Genomic DNA, 17,684 nt, shown 5'->3' on the forward strand with positions numbered 1-17,684 from the left:
GTGGTGGATCTGTTCGTTCTGCCATTTTCTGTCTGGTATTGCCGGATTTTTTTCCACTTCATCTACTAATACCGGCAATCCGGTATTGCCGCTTCCAGCATAGGGTTGTGGGTGCTCCTGTGTACTCGTTGCACAACGAGGATACCCCCACATGCCCAGTCGGAAACGCTAATACCGGATACCGGAGAGGGGTACCTGTACTTCTGCCCTCTATATGGCAGAGCAGAGGCACAGAGCACCCATGCCAAAGTTCTCTATATGTACCTCATGGACGAGCAACCAAGGTTTAAGCTCTCAGGAGGTGATGCAGGCTGGTTCTTAAGTACAGGGAGTCCCCAAGCCCCCACAAAGTAATGTCCACACACTATGGCATGTGCTAACACAGTTCTTTATATAAAAATAAGGTTCAGAGGTAAATACACAATTAATAACACACTTCGTTCTTTGGTAATTCTAATATGACAAATATATACAATGCCTATGTGGTACCACACTTAGCTTTGGATTCCTTTAAAATGCATCAACTGCTGACAGTTATAAGGTAGCATACAAATCCTGCAGTAAGGTGTATTAACATAGATCATAGGAAGGAAGGAAAGTTAGGATAAACAATGTCAGAATGCTTTCTTTCGCTACTAAGACACAATTCTGAATGAGGATTCCCCCCTCTGGGCAAGCTGTAATAAAAGGGTTAACAAGTCCAGTCCATAAATGCTTAATATGTCTTGTCTTCCTAGCCAAAAAGTCCAACCACCCCAATGTACCTGAGATGGAAGAGTTTCTTCGATAGTTCGTTGACGGATCCCTTGATGCTGGACTCACTTTAAAGCTGGAGTCACAGGGCGTTGGGATCCTCGAAGGAACGTGGAACACTGGTGTCGAGATAGCAGCATTGATCTTTGTGGTGATGATCGTTCGAGGAAGTCCAGGGAAGATGAGGGATGCAGTTCACCTCGATGCAAATTATTCGGTGCCGCAAAGAAGACTCAGTGATGGGTGTAGGCCAAGCAGTGGGCGTTGGGTGTTAGGAGATGCTTCGGCAGTCCTCTGGCCTGTCGGTACTGCAGCATGTACCTCGGGATAGCTTTGGCGATCGAGACTCGACCACGGGTTGGACCTCGGATCTTCACTCCATCAGTGTCCTCGGGACGTCTTTGTCAGCTTCAGGTGGCGGGAAACCCACCAGCAGACTTTCCTCGGTAGCCAACGACTTCGACTTTCTCCGGCGGGACAAAGTGGTCGACAGTGATGGAAAGGGAGCCCTCGTTCAAATGTTCTTAGGCAAGGTGGAGCTTTGCGGCTCTGGGTGTCGAGCAGCACAGCATCAAGGTTTCCCCGCTTTTGGGCAACACGCTTCTAAGGCATTCCAGCGGAATGAAGCCCAATGCGCGGCACAATAGGAAACCGCCCTGAGTGAGAGACATTATAAGCCTGAGGAAGGGGTATGGGAGCAACATAACTGGAAGAGAAGACCAAGGGACGAGAGATAGCTTTGGACAAGAGTCAAGAACAGACAGGGGAAGAGAGATATCCTTTGGCAAAACCACAGACATTATTGGGAATATTAAAAGAGAGCCTGGGAAAGGCTTGGGGAAGGGTGATATTTTCCCCAATCTTTGTGGAACTATAAATAGGTGCCTAAGAAGTTCTGGGGAAGGGAGCCCCCACCCCCTCCATCTCTGTGTAACTACATTGGAATGCCTAGTGACAGCCAAGGGAAGAAGTAGATTTCCCCAACAGTCACAAACTGCCAACAAACCGTCCAGAAGGAAGGAACCACATTTCTAGAGTCAAAGTGGAACCAGTTATATAGTTTTATTTTTAAGTGTGAGAGACGGAAGTAGGTTTGGGATATAGGACAATGGACTATTTTTCTTTTGACTGACATTCTGACACTATCCTTGGTTTTGCTTGAAACATGGGGACAGACAGGGTGTTTATTTACTTTCTATGAAATAAAGGTTTATGCCCACAGGCATGTCCTCTCGGTGTCCCACGTCTACTTCTGCACCCTTACAATTCCCAGTCTTCAGGCTGGGAATCCTTGGCAACATTAAAGCAGTTTGTGCAAGTGTCCTGCAAGTGTGGGTCAGTTCGTCAGGAGACACTGTTTTTTGGAAAGGTGTGCCGCATTGAAACCTTTTCTTCAATTGGAGCTGCTGCCCCACCTATTGGAGCCTACTAATACTGACTGACATGTGCCATGTGCGTGCCCCTTTGCAAGTGTCCTGCAAATGTGGGACAGTTCGTCAGGAGACACTGCTTTTTGAAAACATGTGCCACATTGAAACCTTTCCTTCATCCAGAGCTGCACTCCTGACTATTGGAGCCTACTAATACTGACTGACAAGTGCCATGTGCGTGCACTTGTGCAAGTGTCCTGCCAGTGTGGGGCAGCACGTCAGTTTGTTGTGGGCAGCGCGGGTGGTGTAAATTGGAGGTCTTTGTATCTGTACCCACAGCTACTATTTTGGAAGGCGGCGTGCTAATTGACAAAAGAATAATTCCATTGCAGCGAAGCTTCGACAAGCAGTTGTTTGAAACCGGAGTACGTGCTGTGGTACTCGCATATCACCTGCTTTATATGGTAAGCCTTTACCCCTTTTTGGCTTGAACATTTGTAAAGGTGTATTTTACTATACTCAAGGGTGATACATCAGTCCACCATCAATCGTACAAGTACGATTTGCGGAGTGGCAAGCTGAGGAAACACACAATGACTAACAACATGCACATTTCTGATGAGGATCTCCTGGCAGCAACTAGTCTCCTGCTTCCTCCCTCGCCAGAGATGTTGAATTTTGCTTCTGCCTTGTGTGAAATGGTGGACAATGGTGGCGTTGTGGCTAACCCCTTAACATGTACTGAACGTGAAACTATCACTAATGCTCCCAGTTCTGCAACGCTTGGATCAGTGGAACCAAGCGGTCCATCGAGCATTGCGGCAAAGATAATTAGTTCAGTGAAATCTTCAGGGAAAATCACAGCCTACTTTCCAATTGTTAATCAGGCTCTGTTAAAGGCCCAAAGAGTGTCACTGTAACCCTTCCAAATCGGTGCAGTTTCCCCTGACCAATGGAACTGAGAGGTTTGAAGAGGAGTTCGACTTCCAGTGGCATCCTGATGACACTCGGTACCTTGGGGTGATGGTGGCTAGGTCCCCTGAAGTGCTTTATCAAAAGAACTATGGGGAATAGCTGGAACGCACTGAGGCACTTTTTAGGAGGTGGAAGAATCTGCCTCTGTCCCTCTTTGGTTGAAATCAATAATTAAAATGTTGATACTGTCAACGTTTCTTTATACATTTCTCAATGTGCCCATACCAATCCCTGCCCTGTTCTTTAAATCATTGAAATCCATTGTAACACATTTTATTTGGCAAGGAAAGCAGGCCTGTGTGCGCTGGGAAAAGTTAGTGGCGCCGCTGGTGAGGGAGGGTGCGGTGGGGGGGCGTCTGCTGCTCCTGATTTTGAGTCCAACTGAACGGCAGCTCAAGCATCCTTTCTGCTGCATTGGTATGATGCACACATACAAATAGAGAGGGCTTTGGCTGCCCCTTCGCTCCCAAGAGTAGTTGCTCTCACATCACTGCAGCTTATAAGCAAAGCTTGCAACATGGTAGAGCTTACTTGCCACGCCTGGAAAAAGATTGAGGGAGTCTCCGGTAATCAGTTACTTTACTCCCGACTTCTCCCAATTAAGCACATGCTGGGAATCTCACTCACGGGAGAGAAGGTTTTTACAGTGTATGAACAGATTGGGTTTTGTATGCTGGCGGGATCTCTTCCTGAACTGACAGTTCCTTAATTTGGAAGAATTTAAGACCGAGGGGGTGGTATCCGCGCTTGATATCTTTGTCTATTTTAGGCTGCGGGTGGGTTTGAAAGTTACGTTTGCAGATTTTCCCAGGGAGCCCCGTATTGCGCCTGTTCTGCACGGGCTGATCAGCACAGGGACTCGGTCCAGATCTGTCTCTAGGCTGTTTGCTGCGATAATTGATCGGGCCGCTGGGTGGTCTGGGAATTTTTACGAGCTAGGTGGGAGAACGCACTAGGGGCCCCCTTGTCAGATGACGTCTGGAGATATTGTTGCATGCAAACACAAAGGTGGCCCTCAATAGCAACTTCAAGCTCATTCAGTTCAAATTCTTCCATCAGTTATACTTGACACCAGTGGATATACATAGATTTTTTCTCCAAAACCCACAATTCATGTCAGAAGTGTGGTGCCTCCCAGGCTACTTTTTTTCACCTGGCTTGGGACTGCCCCTGAGGTCACTCCTTTTGGGCAAGAGTGTTTGAAATGGTCGAGGGAATAGCTGGTGAAGGGTTGGCCCCGTCTCCCGTGATTGCCTTGCTAGGGTACACGTACGGGTTACCTAAACATGTGAGGAAATTATTGGGGCTGTTGTTGTTGTTGGCCAAATGGAGAGTGACTATTGTGTGGAGTAGGGGTCACCCTCCTACATATGAACAGTGGAGGTCTGACATTTTTAACTGTTACCAACTAGAGTCGGAATATGAACTGGTGTTCATCCGGCCTTGAACCCGAAGAACATTTGGAGCCTGTATTTGGCATACCTGATGTCGATCAGCAGAAAAGCTCCTGTGGGATCTGACCCACAATCTGTTTGCTCAAAAATATGGATCCTATTTGATTTATTCTTCCTTTGGATGTAAGTGTACCTGTGGGTGATGGTTGGGTTGGTGATGCCATCTGTAGTGTAGTAGGTGTTTTTGCTCATGTTTTAAAACTCAATAAAAACAGTTTAAAAAAAGAAAAAAGAGTGGCTTTGACATGTCTCCATACAGGCCCCCAAGACTCGATTAAACACTTTGGAAGCTCCACGTAGGCGGCTAGAAATTTTAACAGGTGGATTTAGTTCTGTTACCCCAATCTGGCCCTCAGATGACGTCAGACCGCATGGAGGGTCTTCTTGAGCTCACACAGTTGTCCCGATTCTCCGCCTGATTTGGGGAAACTGCACGTTCCAGATTTTTACTCATCCTTATCATCCAATGGTTTTATGTCTCCAACTGTGCCATTCAGTCATTTTCCTGCTGCCTCAACTGAGACGCTTAATGAGGGCAAGTTCAGGCGGCGCAGTCACTAGTCGAGATTAACCAAGTGCTATGCATCCTTGTCTCTCTCGATGAAGGCCTTAAAGCGGAGGCATGGGTGAACACCCTACTCCTGGAATCTCTACTCTCTAAGTTTGATAATATTAAGCTGCATGTGACTGCCAAGGAATTTCTATTTAATCAGTCTCTCTTAAAACCTACCTCTATAGGGGCGTGGCCTGGAGCGCCGACAATGCGGTCCCTACTCCGATGGCCTCCCTGGGACGTCCGATGCTTTTCGTGCTCTGATGCAGTTCCAGCACCTTTCTGCATAGCTGAATTATTGGTGGTGATGTGTAAAAACATGGGGCCTCCACCGATGCTCTTTCAGAGACAGTAGTCCCCAGGAAGGGTAAGTAAAGTCCTGATTAGCCCGCAGCTTCCCCGCAGCCTCCCCGCTGGATAATCCAAAATGGCACCGGTGCCTGCGTTTTCGGACCTGGAGGCTCTGAGAGGGTCCCTGTCGTGCTTGGAGGAGAGATGCGCTCCGGTCCCGGTGAACACCTGACAACGCCAATCAGCGGTATGTGGTCCCCTCCTGCGGCCCTTTCTGAATAATTACGCCCACCGCCCACTGAGCCCGCCCGGTCCACCTTCTTCTCCCCAACCCCCTCGGATGAAGCAGGCTCTGCTGCGGGCGAAGACGCAAGCTGCACTAGGACCCGACCCGGCTGGCCTGATCCATTGGAGGCAGGGGGCCTGCAAGGTCTGCTCCCCCCCCTCCTCTCTATCATCAGAGGACTACCCGGCTTCTGGACCCTGGATCCTCCCGTTAAGGCTCCCCATTAAAGACCCTACACCCCCTTAAGAAGAGAAGCAGACTCTATGGACGAGAGTCCCAAGAGACAGGAGGAAGAGATGACTTAACACTAGAGAATGGTACACAGGCAAGAAGGCAGGAAGCTGAAAATCTGAACGGTGGACCCTACTGCCCCTGCCCGCCTCTAATCCTATTCGGGGCAGCTCTGTTCCTCCTCTGGACCTGAACCTCTTTCCCCTTGGCAGAACGCCACCTACAAAGAAACAAAGGAACCGTCACCATGCTCATGGCAGCGGGCCTCCCCCAGGGATCCTGCCCATTTCCGAGGTACAATCCATCTATGAGTCCTTGGAACACCACACACAGTTTGATCTTAATTCCAGCCATGTTGGCTGACTACGGTTACTTGGCCCAGTTGGCCTGGGTGGCGCCAGCCCACAAATCTGCCCCCTCGTTGGTTAATACCCAGTGTTCCCCGTTGGAGGCTTGGGCAAAAATCCCAAGAGAAGGATGGCAAACAGCTTCGAACTCTTTCAAACCATGGCTGACCCACACCCAGCCCACTCCCCCCGCTTAAACCCAACAGCGACTTTGCTCCACACCCAGGAACACCGCACCTTGAGATTTGTCTCCCTTAAGGTCAGAGGATTAAACTTCCCCCCAAGCGTAAATCAATCTTACAAAAGCTCCAGGATGAAGATGCAGCGATGGTCTTGCTCCAGGAAACACACCTACTACCAGCGGACTTTGGGCGCCTACGTTCGCAACAATTCCCGAAGCAATTCATCGCCTCAGGTGGCACCAAGAAAGGGGGCACAGCGGTTCTCTTTAGGAAGGGGTTAAACCTCCACATTTTGGAAACAAAACGCTACCCAGAGGGGCGATTTATGGCAGTGAAATGCCTCCTGTTGGGCCAACTATATACCTTCACTTCGGTATACGGGACAAGTCGCATTCTATGAAGCTCTAAGCGCCACTCTGGCTCCCTTTGCAGAGGGTCAAATGGTAATGGGAGGTGACTTCAATGGAGTTCCAGACCCCATAAAGGACAAATCACACCCACCTTCCACTGGAGACCTTACTCTGGCCCTCCTGACTGCTATGCCTATTTAGGACCCTAGAGGTGGTAGACTCGTGGCGGGTTCTGCACCCCTGCACCCGAGAGACGGATTTTTCCACAGAACATTCTCGAGAATCGATCTCCTCTTGACATCTCTGCAAGTGCTCGCCTATACCAATGAGGTGTTCATTGGATCAAGGATTCTATCCGATCATGCCCCGGTAACTCTGGAGATCCACATTCATGACTCAACTCTCACCACCCAAAGCAGATGGTCACTGTACGACCCGATACTTAACGAGATGCCGATAAGAGACGCTATAGCAACATAAATTAAGAACTTCTTCAAAGAGAACCCTAACGAAGACACCTCCCTGGCAAATACCTGGGATGCTATGAAAGCGTTCATTCGGGGATAGCTGATAGCTCGAGGCGTGGCATACCACAGGAGCAGGCGGCAAACTCACCTGTCCTTCGAAGAAGAACTCCGGAAAGCAGAAGACACTCATAAGGAAAAGGGCTAGTCCCCCAAAACACAACGAGCCATCCGGACTGCACGGCAAAATTTCAAGACCCACTATGCCGAACACACTGCGCAATTACTGGCAAGAGCCAAACAATTCTATTATGTAAAGAACAATAAAGTGAACAAATTACAGGTGGCCAAACTTGCCAAGATAAAAAGGAGCAACACAATTAATGGACTACGAGACCTGCAGGGCAGGATACAATATTCAGAACTGGAGAAACTACAGCTAGCAACGAATCACCTGGCACAAGTGATGTCCGCACCACCGCAAAACCTGAAGAAGCAGACAGAATACCTGCAGAAAGCTGCCCTCCCCCCGCTGAAGGACACAGCCCGAGACATCCTGAACTCGCCAATCTCAGGTGAAAGGTGGAGGAGGCCATAAAATCTCTTAAAACACGAGCTCTCGGCCCGACGGATATTCCACCAAATTCTACAAGATTTTCAGGCACCAACTGCTGACACCACTGGTGAATCTCTTTAATTCTTTCAGGGAAACGGGCACAGTAACCCCCTCCATGCAAGAATCCATTAACGTCCTTTTACCCAAACCTGGGGGGGGGACCCAAGGAAGCCGGCCTCCTACAGACCAATTGCCCTGCTGAACATTGATGCCAACATCTACTCCAAGGTCCTTGCTATGTGCCTTTCCGACATTCTGCCTGACATAATCCACCCGGATCAGACCGGGTTCATTAGAAATAGAGCCACAGGCGACAACATCCGTAGAACGCTGAACCTGGTAGACCTGCCCACCCAAGACTCCCAAGGGCTAGCACTCCTGGCCCTCGACACCACCAAAGCGTTTGACAAGGTGGACTGGACCTTTATTAACCTCACCCTGGAGGCCTTTGGGTTTGGCCCAGAGTTCCGAGCCATGGTCCTGGCGAACTACAAGTCACCAAAAACCCTCCTGAGGATCAACGGCACCCTCTCTGCCCCAATCTCTTTGACCAGCGGGACCAGGCAGGGATGCCCACTATCCCCGCTCCTGTTTGCCCTGATCATGGAACCCTTCGCCAAAGAATCAGACTGAACAAGCCCATCAAGGGTCTCCAATTTGGCCCCTCCCGCTCCCTTCGTTCAGTTGACCACTTCCTTCTCACTGTTCCTCCATCCCCTTGTGCCCCCTCCCGTTTCCGCTCCTTCCAGCTCCTAGCCCCCCTGCACTGGAACTCCTTACCTCTCTCTATCCGCTCTATACTTACCTTCACCTCCTTCCGCACCTCCCTTAAATCTCTCCTTCTCCATCCCCCTCTATGAAACCCTCCCCCTTTCTTGCTCCCCCTCCTTCCTTTGTCTTTTCCCCATGATCAACTCCCTCCCCTTCCCCCTCACCCACTCCATTCTTACCCTTATACCCCCCTTCTGTTTCCCTCCTCCGTCTCCTCCTCACCCCTCCCTCTTCCCTCTCAGTTCTATTGCACTACTCTCCCTCTTCCCTTTGAGTTTAATTGCTCCACTTACTGTTTTGTTGGTCTGATTCATAATTGTATATTGCTTCAACTGTTATAATGTTATATGTATCCAGTTGTTAAAATGTACAGCATTTTGGAGTAAAATGCTAAATAAACATAATAAATACAAATACAAATAAAATTGCCCTATACGCAGACAACGTTTTGCACATCATCTCAGAGCCCTGTACCTCACTGAAATATGCCCTAGCTGAGATAGATAACTATGGAAGGGTCACTAGCTTCTCCATCAACTTTAACAAGTCTGCTGCCCTGGGGATAAGCCTAACCCCGACCGAGAGGGAAGCCCTGATCCCGCTATGCCCCATTCAGTGGAAGGCTAAGGCCATCCCTTACTTGGCGGTCCAAATCCCGGCAAACCCAAAGGACGTTTATCGTGTACATTTCCCCCTTTCTTTAAAGAACTGGAAGACGACCTGAAGCGCTGGAAGTCCCAAGAAATCTCACTAATGGGCCGCATCACCACCAGCAAAATGAATCTCCTTCCCAGATTTCTATATGCCTGTTCATCACTCCCGGCTCCTATTCCATCACCGGCCCTCCGGGACCTGCAGAGGAATATGCTGCGATTTATCTGGAGGGGGAAAAAACCCAGGATCCCCCAAAAAAACAATGCTAGGTAATGCAAGACTGGGCGCTCTGGGGGTACCCAACTTGCAGGTTTACCAGATGGAAGTACAATTAGCATGTACTCAAGTGTGACAAGTATCCTCTGGTCGCCCTAGGTGGGTGGAGCTTGAACAATCCCGCCTATCCCTCCCCCTACGCTTCCTTCCACACATCCCACCCCCCAATGGGGCTGACAGGGGAGACTACTGCTATCTACTAGGCATATCATAGACATTTGGGACGGAGCCCTGAAGCAGAAGGGGATCCCCAGAGGACTGAGCCCCTCGTCTCTGGTATTTCATAACCCGACCTTCTCACCCGGAACAAACTTCCAGAACTTTAGAAACTGGATCTCGGGGGGCCTGGAGTCTCTGGGACAATCGTGTGTGGGGGTGGGCGGGACCTCGTACCTTCGAACAATGCAAGGAAGCCTTCCAGCTTCAGGAGAAAGACAGGTTCTCCTATATCCAGTTTAGCCACTGGTGCTCCCACCCGCAAAACCGCCAGGCAGCAACCCGCCCCCCTACGACACTGGAGCTGACCCTTATGGACTTTCTGACCCGAGGTAAGATCTCTACTTTATACAGACGTTTCCAGGGAGACTTTCTCGCCTCCAAAACGCGATGCATGGCGCAATGGGAGGCAGATCTAGGCCACCCTATAGAGCATCAGACCTGTGTGGATATATGGACTCGGGCCCACTCATCATCGGCCTGCGTCACTAACAAGGAGTGTGCCTACAAAATCCTGCTGCGCTGGTACTATCCTCCCTTGAGGCTCCATCACATGAACCAGACTCATGCTGGAGACAATGCGGACAGCCGAGGTCCTTCCTCCATATGTGGTGGACATGCCCAAAAGCCCAACAATTCTGGAAGCAATGTCTAGCCACCATCAAAGGGATCACTCAAACAACGCTTCCACTACAGCCCGAACCTATCCTGCTGGGCGCCCCGGTTCCTGGAATCTACCCAAGGACGGGATCCTAGATAATGGGGATACACTTGGGGACGGGGAGGAGGGATAACGCAGGAGGGAAAACCCCAAACTCCAGAGACCCTGATCTGGGCCGGCACTCACAATGGGGGTGGAGAGGGAGGGAAGAATTGGATTGAAATGCTGAGTTGATGTATAACTGCATTTGTTTTGCGGCCATCCTGCCTTGGTTTAAGCCTACCTCTGTAGGGGCTCCTTACTCAGCTACTTTACCATCTAGAACATCTTGTCTGGGATCCTGCGAGCTGAGATCAGAGCCACAATGAGTAGTAGGCTCATGGGACCCCTTGTCTAAGGGAGCTCAAACAAAGTTGTTCCAACTGACTATCGATGGCAAAAACCCTCAGGTGTTGGCTATTCTACGGATCCTGTTGATAAAGCTCAGGGGTGGGATCTAGCTCAACCTCTGCTGTTTTTACTGGTTGACCTGTGTTATCATTGTCATCCACTACTTCTGTTTCTTTGAGGAATGAACCTCCCCCTCAGGTGCGGATGGTGAGCTCTAACTCCCTATCTTCATTATCCTTCAAGGCTCAAGGGGGTAGGCCCCCTCTGAAGGCACAAGATAAGAACGGCCTCCTTAGGAAGACGAGAAAAAACTGTCCAGTTTTGAAGATAACAAACTCAGCTTTGCTGTGTTTTTTAGATGCTTTTTTAAGCAACCAACGGTTCAAGCTGCTCTAGTTCACAAAAATAACGGCTCGCTGAGCATTGACCAGCAAGATGTGGTTTTTGTTGGTGATTTGACCAACCAGGATGTAATTCCCACTAAAGCGAATGCAATCAAACAATTGGCTTGGGCACAGATATGGCTTTGCCAGGCCCTTTGATTCAGGGTAGGGGACTGAGTAATCTAAATTAATCTAATCACCTCCCATCAATCTCTCCCCTTTTCCCTCTCCACTCCCCGCTCCTCTACCCACCACACCCCCATCACCACTCACTGTCTCATCCTCATGGCTATGTCCTCTTTTAACTTTCCATCACCCCCTCACTCCCACCCTACTCACCACCCCATCAGATCAACCAGATGTCCCAACCTCACCTACTGCAACTAGCTTGCACCCAACCCAACTCCATCGACATTGCCTTTTGGAACGCCAGATCAATCTGCAACAAAACTACTGCTATCCTTGACCTATTCCTACGCCTCAACCTTCACTTCCTCTGTATCACCGAAATATGGATCCCCGCTCATAATACTTCTGTTCCAGCATCCCTCACTTCTTCCTCCTCCTCTTTCGCCCATGTTCCACGACCCTCAGGCCGAGGTGGTGGCATTGGCCTTCTCTTTCGTCCCAACTGTCTTCCTTCTCTCTGTCCCTCTTCTCTCCCAGTCCTCCCCTCCTTTGAGTTCATGTACAAAATTTCTAACTCCCCGCATGCCATATCTTTCCTTAATATTTACCGTCCTCCTGGCCCCCTTGGTTCCTTCTACGAGGACATTGATCACCTCCTAAGCCTCATCACCCCCAGTCCTTCCCCTTTAATCGTACTGGGCGACTTTAATCTCCACGTTTCTTCCAACCCACCCTTTTCTCCTCTCTTATCTATTCTTGCCTCCTACCTTCTTACCCCTCTTCCTTCCCCGCCCACTCACCTTTCTGGCTCCACTCTTGATCTCATCTTTACCTCATCATTTACTGCTTCTCCTATCTCCTCCCTACCCAATTATCTCTCTGAACACTCCTTACACTCTGTATCTCTGTCTTCCCCTCCCTCTTCTCCCCTCTCCCCCTATCCACCACCCGTTTTTACCGACGTGATCTACGCAACTTTGACCCCTCTCTCTTCCTTGCTTCCTGCTCCTTTTCCCTTCCCCCTCTCCCCAATTTCTCCTCTCTCTCGGCCAATGATGCATCTTCTACCACAACCCCTTCCCTCTCTTCTACTCTCGATCTTCTCCACACTCTCTCTCCTTTCCGCCCCTCCCACAAACCTGCCCAACCTTGGCTCTCTTCTCAACTCACCTCCATGCGTCGCCTCCTCAGATGCCTTGTATGACGCTGGTTAAAACACCCCTCCCCTTCTCATCAATCTTCCTACTACTCCTATCATACCCTCTACGACAGCTGTCTTCACTCTGCCAAGCGATCCTACTTCTCTGACTTACTCCACTCCCAATCCTCCCAGCCCCACTGAATTTTCCAAACCCTAACACGTCTTCTCCCTCCCCCTACCACTGACCACTCCATTGCCTCTCCTCTCTCTGCCACCGACTTTGCCAACTTCTTTTCTGATAAAGTTCTCAACCTTTGCCTAGACATTCTCGACTCCCCTTTCTATTCTCCCTGTAACCTCCTCCCTCCACCATGTCCTCCTTTACTACTGTCACCCACTCAGAAGTGTCCCTCCTTTTATCTAAGACTCACCCTACTGCCTCTCCCTCAGACCCCATCCCCACCTCCCTCATTCCTAAAATCTACACCCCTCATTTCTACCTCACATCCTTTTTCAACTCGTGTCTATCCAACTTTCCTTCATTGAAGCATGCCACCATCATCCATATCCTGAAAAAGCCATCTGCCAATCCCCACCTTGTCTCCAACTTTCGCCCCATTTCCCTCTTGCCCTTTCTATCTAAACTCCTTGACCGTATTGTCTATTCTCAACTCTCCTCCTTCGTTTCTACCTACTCTCTTCTCCCCCCTACTCAATCTGGCTTCTGCCTTCTCCACTCTACAGAAACTGCGCTCACCTCTGTCCTCAACTCACTACTATCTGCCGCTATTCAAAACACTCCTCCAACCTCATTCTTCTCGATCTATCATCTGCCTTTGATACTGTCGATCATCCTCTATTTCTTAACACCCTCTCTTCCTTTGACTTCAGAGACTCTGTCCTCAATTGGCTCGTCTCCTACCTATCCAACCGCACCTTTTCAGTCTCCTGGGGAGGTTGCTCCTACCTATCCTCTCAACCATGGCATCCCCCAAGGTTCTGTCTTTGGCCCCTTTCTCTTCTCACTCTACACTTCCTTCCTAACTCCGATCATCTTCTCCTTTGGTATATCTCACCATTTCTATTCAGACGATACCCAGCTATTCCTTTCCTTCTCTTCCTTCTCCCCCGACATCCATCTCAAGCTCTCCTCCTGTCTTTCTGCTGTTAAATCTTGGATGTCCTCCCTCACTTCCAACAAAACTGAAGTCCTTTTCTTCCCAGCTAACACTCTTCCCCCTCCTCCTCCACATTGTCTTTTCCTCTTCCCAACTCCCCATTTCTCCCCATGCTCGCAATCTTGGCCTTCACATCGACTCCAACCTCTCCCACCACATCTTCCTCACTGGCCGCTCTAGCCGCTTCCACCTCTATAACATTTGTAAAGTCCGTCCCGTCCTTACCTTCCATGCTACTAAACTCCTAATTTCCTTCCTCTTCTTCTCTAGACTCTTCTACTGCTTCTCTCTACTCTTCGGTCTCCTCTCCTCCCATCTCTCCCCTCTCAAATCTATCTACCACTCCGCTATCCGGGTGCTTTGTCTTCTCTTTCCTCATGATCACATCTCCTTTTCTCTCGCCTCTCTAAGTTGGCTCTCCTTCCACTCCCTTCTCAAATTCAACTTCCTCTGCCTTGTCTTTAAATTCCTCTATGGTCTTGCCCCACCTTACCTTTCCTCTCTCCTCACCTTCCATTCCCCCCATTCCATTCCATTCGTTCTGCTGATCTCTTCCTTCTCACCTCTCCTCCCCTAACCTGTGCCCCATCCCGCCTCAGATCTTTTCAACTTTTCGCCCATTTCCACTGGAACCGTCTTCCCCACCCCATACGCTCCATCTCCTTCTACTCCTCCTTCTGCATGTCTCTCAAGTCTTACCTCCTCCAATCTCCATCATAATACCTGAGCTATCTCTTTCACGTTGGTCCTACATCGCTTCATACATTTTTACTACCTCCCCCACCTCGGTCCCATTCCAGTCATGTAATACCTTACTGCTCATGTAAATTATTCTAAGTAATGTTGTTGGATTCTTGTTTCATTGTTGGTAATGCTTGTTATGTATTCAATAAAATACAAATACAAATAAATGTTGTGCCCTCAGTAACCATGAACAAGACAGTACTGGCAAAGGATGTTGCCAATTCTTAGAAGCCTGCTAAGGATAACAGATCTGGTTCTGTCGGACACTGTGAGGGTCGTTTGGAGAACTCTAACACCAGGTCCAATTTTGGTGGGGTTGTGTCATCTGATCACTACCCTGTGGGCTCAGGAGCCGTATTGTCTTCGACTAAATATGCTACGGGTCCTGCTCAGGAATGTGTGACTCAGGCCCATTCATTTAGGCTTCTGTTGTTAGGCTTCTGTTTGAATATGTTCACCCAGATAACAGATCTCTGTCTCTTAATCGCTCTAACATTCTTTGCTTGTTTTCTGAGGTATCCAGCTTGGCGGGTATCTCATTGAGTGATCTTCAGCCAGTTGACTTTATGGATGTATTTAGGACTGATTGATCTGTTATTCATTTTTGATCCGATTCCCTATGTTCAGAGGTTGTCATCAGAGGTCTCACCTAAGGGGCCTGAGAGTATAAAGATTCCAGGGGATGAAATTCAAACCCTCCAGTTTAAGACGAGGGCCTGAGAGGAAAGTGGTGATTGGTCCTTGCTGCTGAGTGTGACAAATCGGAGATAAGGCACAATCTTGATTCTGCCTATTAGAGGAAAAACATTCACTCACCATTTTTTCCTGCAATACTCGTGGCCACACACATGTGTTTAATAATCCTCAAGTGTGAACCCATAGTAGGTTACACACAATCGTTTGTCTCCAGGAAACCTGGTTGCAAACTCCTCTCTCAATTGATGGTTTTGTTGTGATTTTTCAGGCCGCTATGCAAGGCGACAAGGGTCGCCTGTTTGGGGGCCTGTAAAACATGTGCAAAGAATTTTGTGTGAAATCATCTATGGTTTCTGAGATTGGTGCTCTAATCACCTAATCACATGTGTTAAAATTGCAGGAAGCTCAAATATTGAGATTCTAATTATTAACTTGTATTGGCACGAGGGTATGTCTGAGCTGATTGCAATTTTGGAGTACCTAGCTGGAACCATCAATTAATGGCGAGAAGTATATAAGGTAGGTCATGTTGTTCTACTAGGTGATCTGAACTCTGACTGTATTAACCTATGTTCTCGCGATGTTCAGGATCCACCTGGTGTTGGGACTACTAACAAACTTCAGAATGGGAGTTTATAGCTGGGCACTTTGGAGGGGTTAGATCAATTTCTTTTAAATGGTACAGTTCAGGGGGACATCCCGTAGAGCACCACTTGGTCCAATGGGAATGTGTATTCACCCATCGATTACATCTTTGTGGGTTGGTGTCTTTATACAAACTGCGCTAGCTTGGAAATAACACCTACCCCCTTTAGTGACCACTCTATGTTAGTGGCTCACTTATCCTTTGGCCTGAAAAATGATAATTTGGGCATGTGTGATTTACTGATTAACCCGGCCGAAAATAAAAATCTCCTTAAATGCGGTCTTCGCAGCAAGGGTGAATTCCTCACTTAAAAAGTTATTGTATGCAACTACTCTAGAATGGCAATATCTCACCTACTCAGTGAGCAACTTTGAGGACTTCGTTGGAGGGTTAATTAACTGAAATTGTTGTCTGGGGACTGCTAGGAAACAAACAAAAAACCCTAAAAACGCTCATGTCTCCAAACCGGAAGTCGTCTAAAAAAATGAGAGATGAGAAAGGCAATTAGGTTACTTGGCAGGCAATTTGACCTCTCCTTGGTTAAAAGGATTAGTGCAATTAAGGCACCACGACAAACTTATCGTAGCTGGTTTAGGCGGAGTCGTGCCAAAGCCATGTTTTCAATCCTTGTTAATAAAAATACCAAGGCCTGGGGTTTAATGAATAACGTTGAATCCTCCCAGCATTGTAATCAAATAAATGCTGTTACAGAGTCTTACTGGGTTTGCCATTTTCTTGACCTGTTTGATCGACCACTTGGGGATTTGGTTATCTTTTCCCCAACTTGGGGAGTAGACGATACTATGGAATCATCTTTGTTTGACAAGGAGAGGGTGCTTGAAGTTATAAAGAGAATAAGTAGTTCTCGTGCCCCGAACCCCAACCAGTTGTCCAACTTTCTCTTTAAACAAGAACCAGAGGTTTGGGCATCAACTTTGTCTACCCTCTTTGAAAGTATCCTTAGTACAAACGTATTTCCTCCCTCTTGGTCTACTGCTTTCATAGTCCCAATTTTTCAAAAGGGTGTAAGATCGAACCCTCGCAACTACAGACCAATTGTGATACTGGATGCGGACAGTAAGGTGTTTTCATCAATACTACTGCTGCATCTGGAGCAATGGACAATTGGGGCAGGAAGGTTAGAGAAATGGCAGGTCGAGTTTAGGCAGAAAATGAGAACATCATTTAACGGTCTCATTGTGAAATGTATACAACTGTTAGCATGGGAGGGCACTTATGAGGCAGTTTACATGGCATTGATCAATCTGAGGGTCGCCTTTGATGACGTTGATAGAAATCTTCTATGATCTAAACTGTGGGCATGGGGCATTCCACCCGGCCTTTGGAGGCTGATTATTGGCCTCTATTCAAACTCTAATATTCAAGTCTGCCTCAGTCGTGCAGGTCAGCTTTCACACCAAATGTCCACCTTTCGTGGCGTCAGGAAGGGGGGTTGATTTAGCCCCCTGCCTGTTTAATTTATATTTGGCTAATCTGGGTGATCCTTTGAAGTCAGCAACTTTGTTGTCACCAAAATTACTATACTTGAGACCGTTTCTGTTGGCTTTTGCCGACAATGTTCTCATTTTCGACTGCACTCCAGTGGGACTGCAGCATTAATGCAGTCACTGTGTTTGTCAATAATCATTTTCTGCAAATGAACACATCTAAAACAAAAATTCTGCATTACTCAGAGGGTAGGAAAATCAGCACCTTTCGTTGGAGTCTGGGGTCTGAGGAGGTGGGGAGAGTGAACTCACTAGTGTATCAGGGGTTCTTGCTTTCCCCTAAACCTTCTACTGGTTTTCTTCTGAATTGGCTAAGGAACCGTGCCTTGGCCCCCTCTAATCAATTATCAAGGATTGATTCAAATGAAGGTAATTCTCCCTTCTTCCATGTGTTAAATATTATGAAGGGATAATTGTTC

Source organism: Ambystoma mexicanum, chromosome 14 (assembly GCF_040938575.1).
Source record: "Ambystoma mexicanum isolate Mex_15411 chromosome 14, UKY_AmexF1_1, whole genome shotgun sequence".
In the NCBI taxonomy this organism is placed as follows: Eukaryota; Metazoa; Chordata; class Amphibia; order Caudata; family Ambystomatidae; genus Ambystoma; species Ambystoma mexicanum.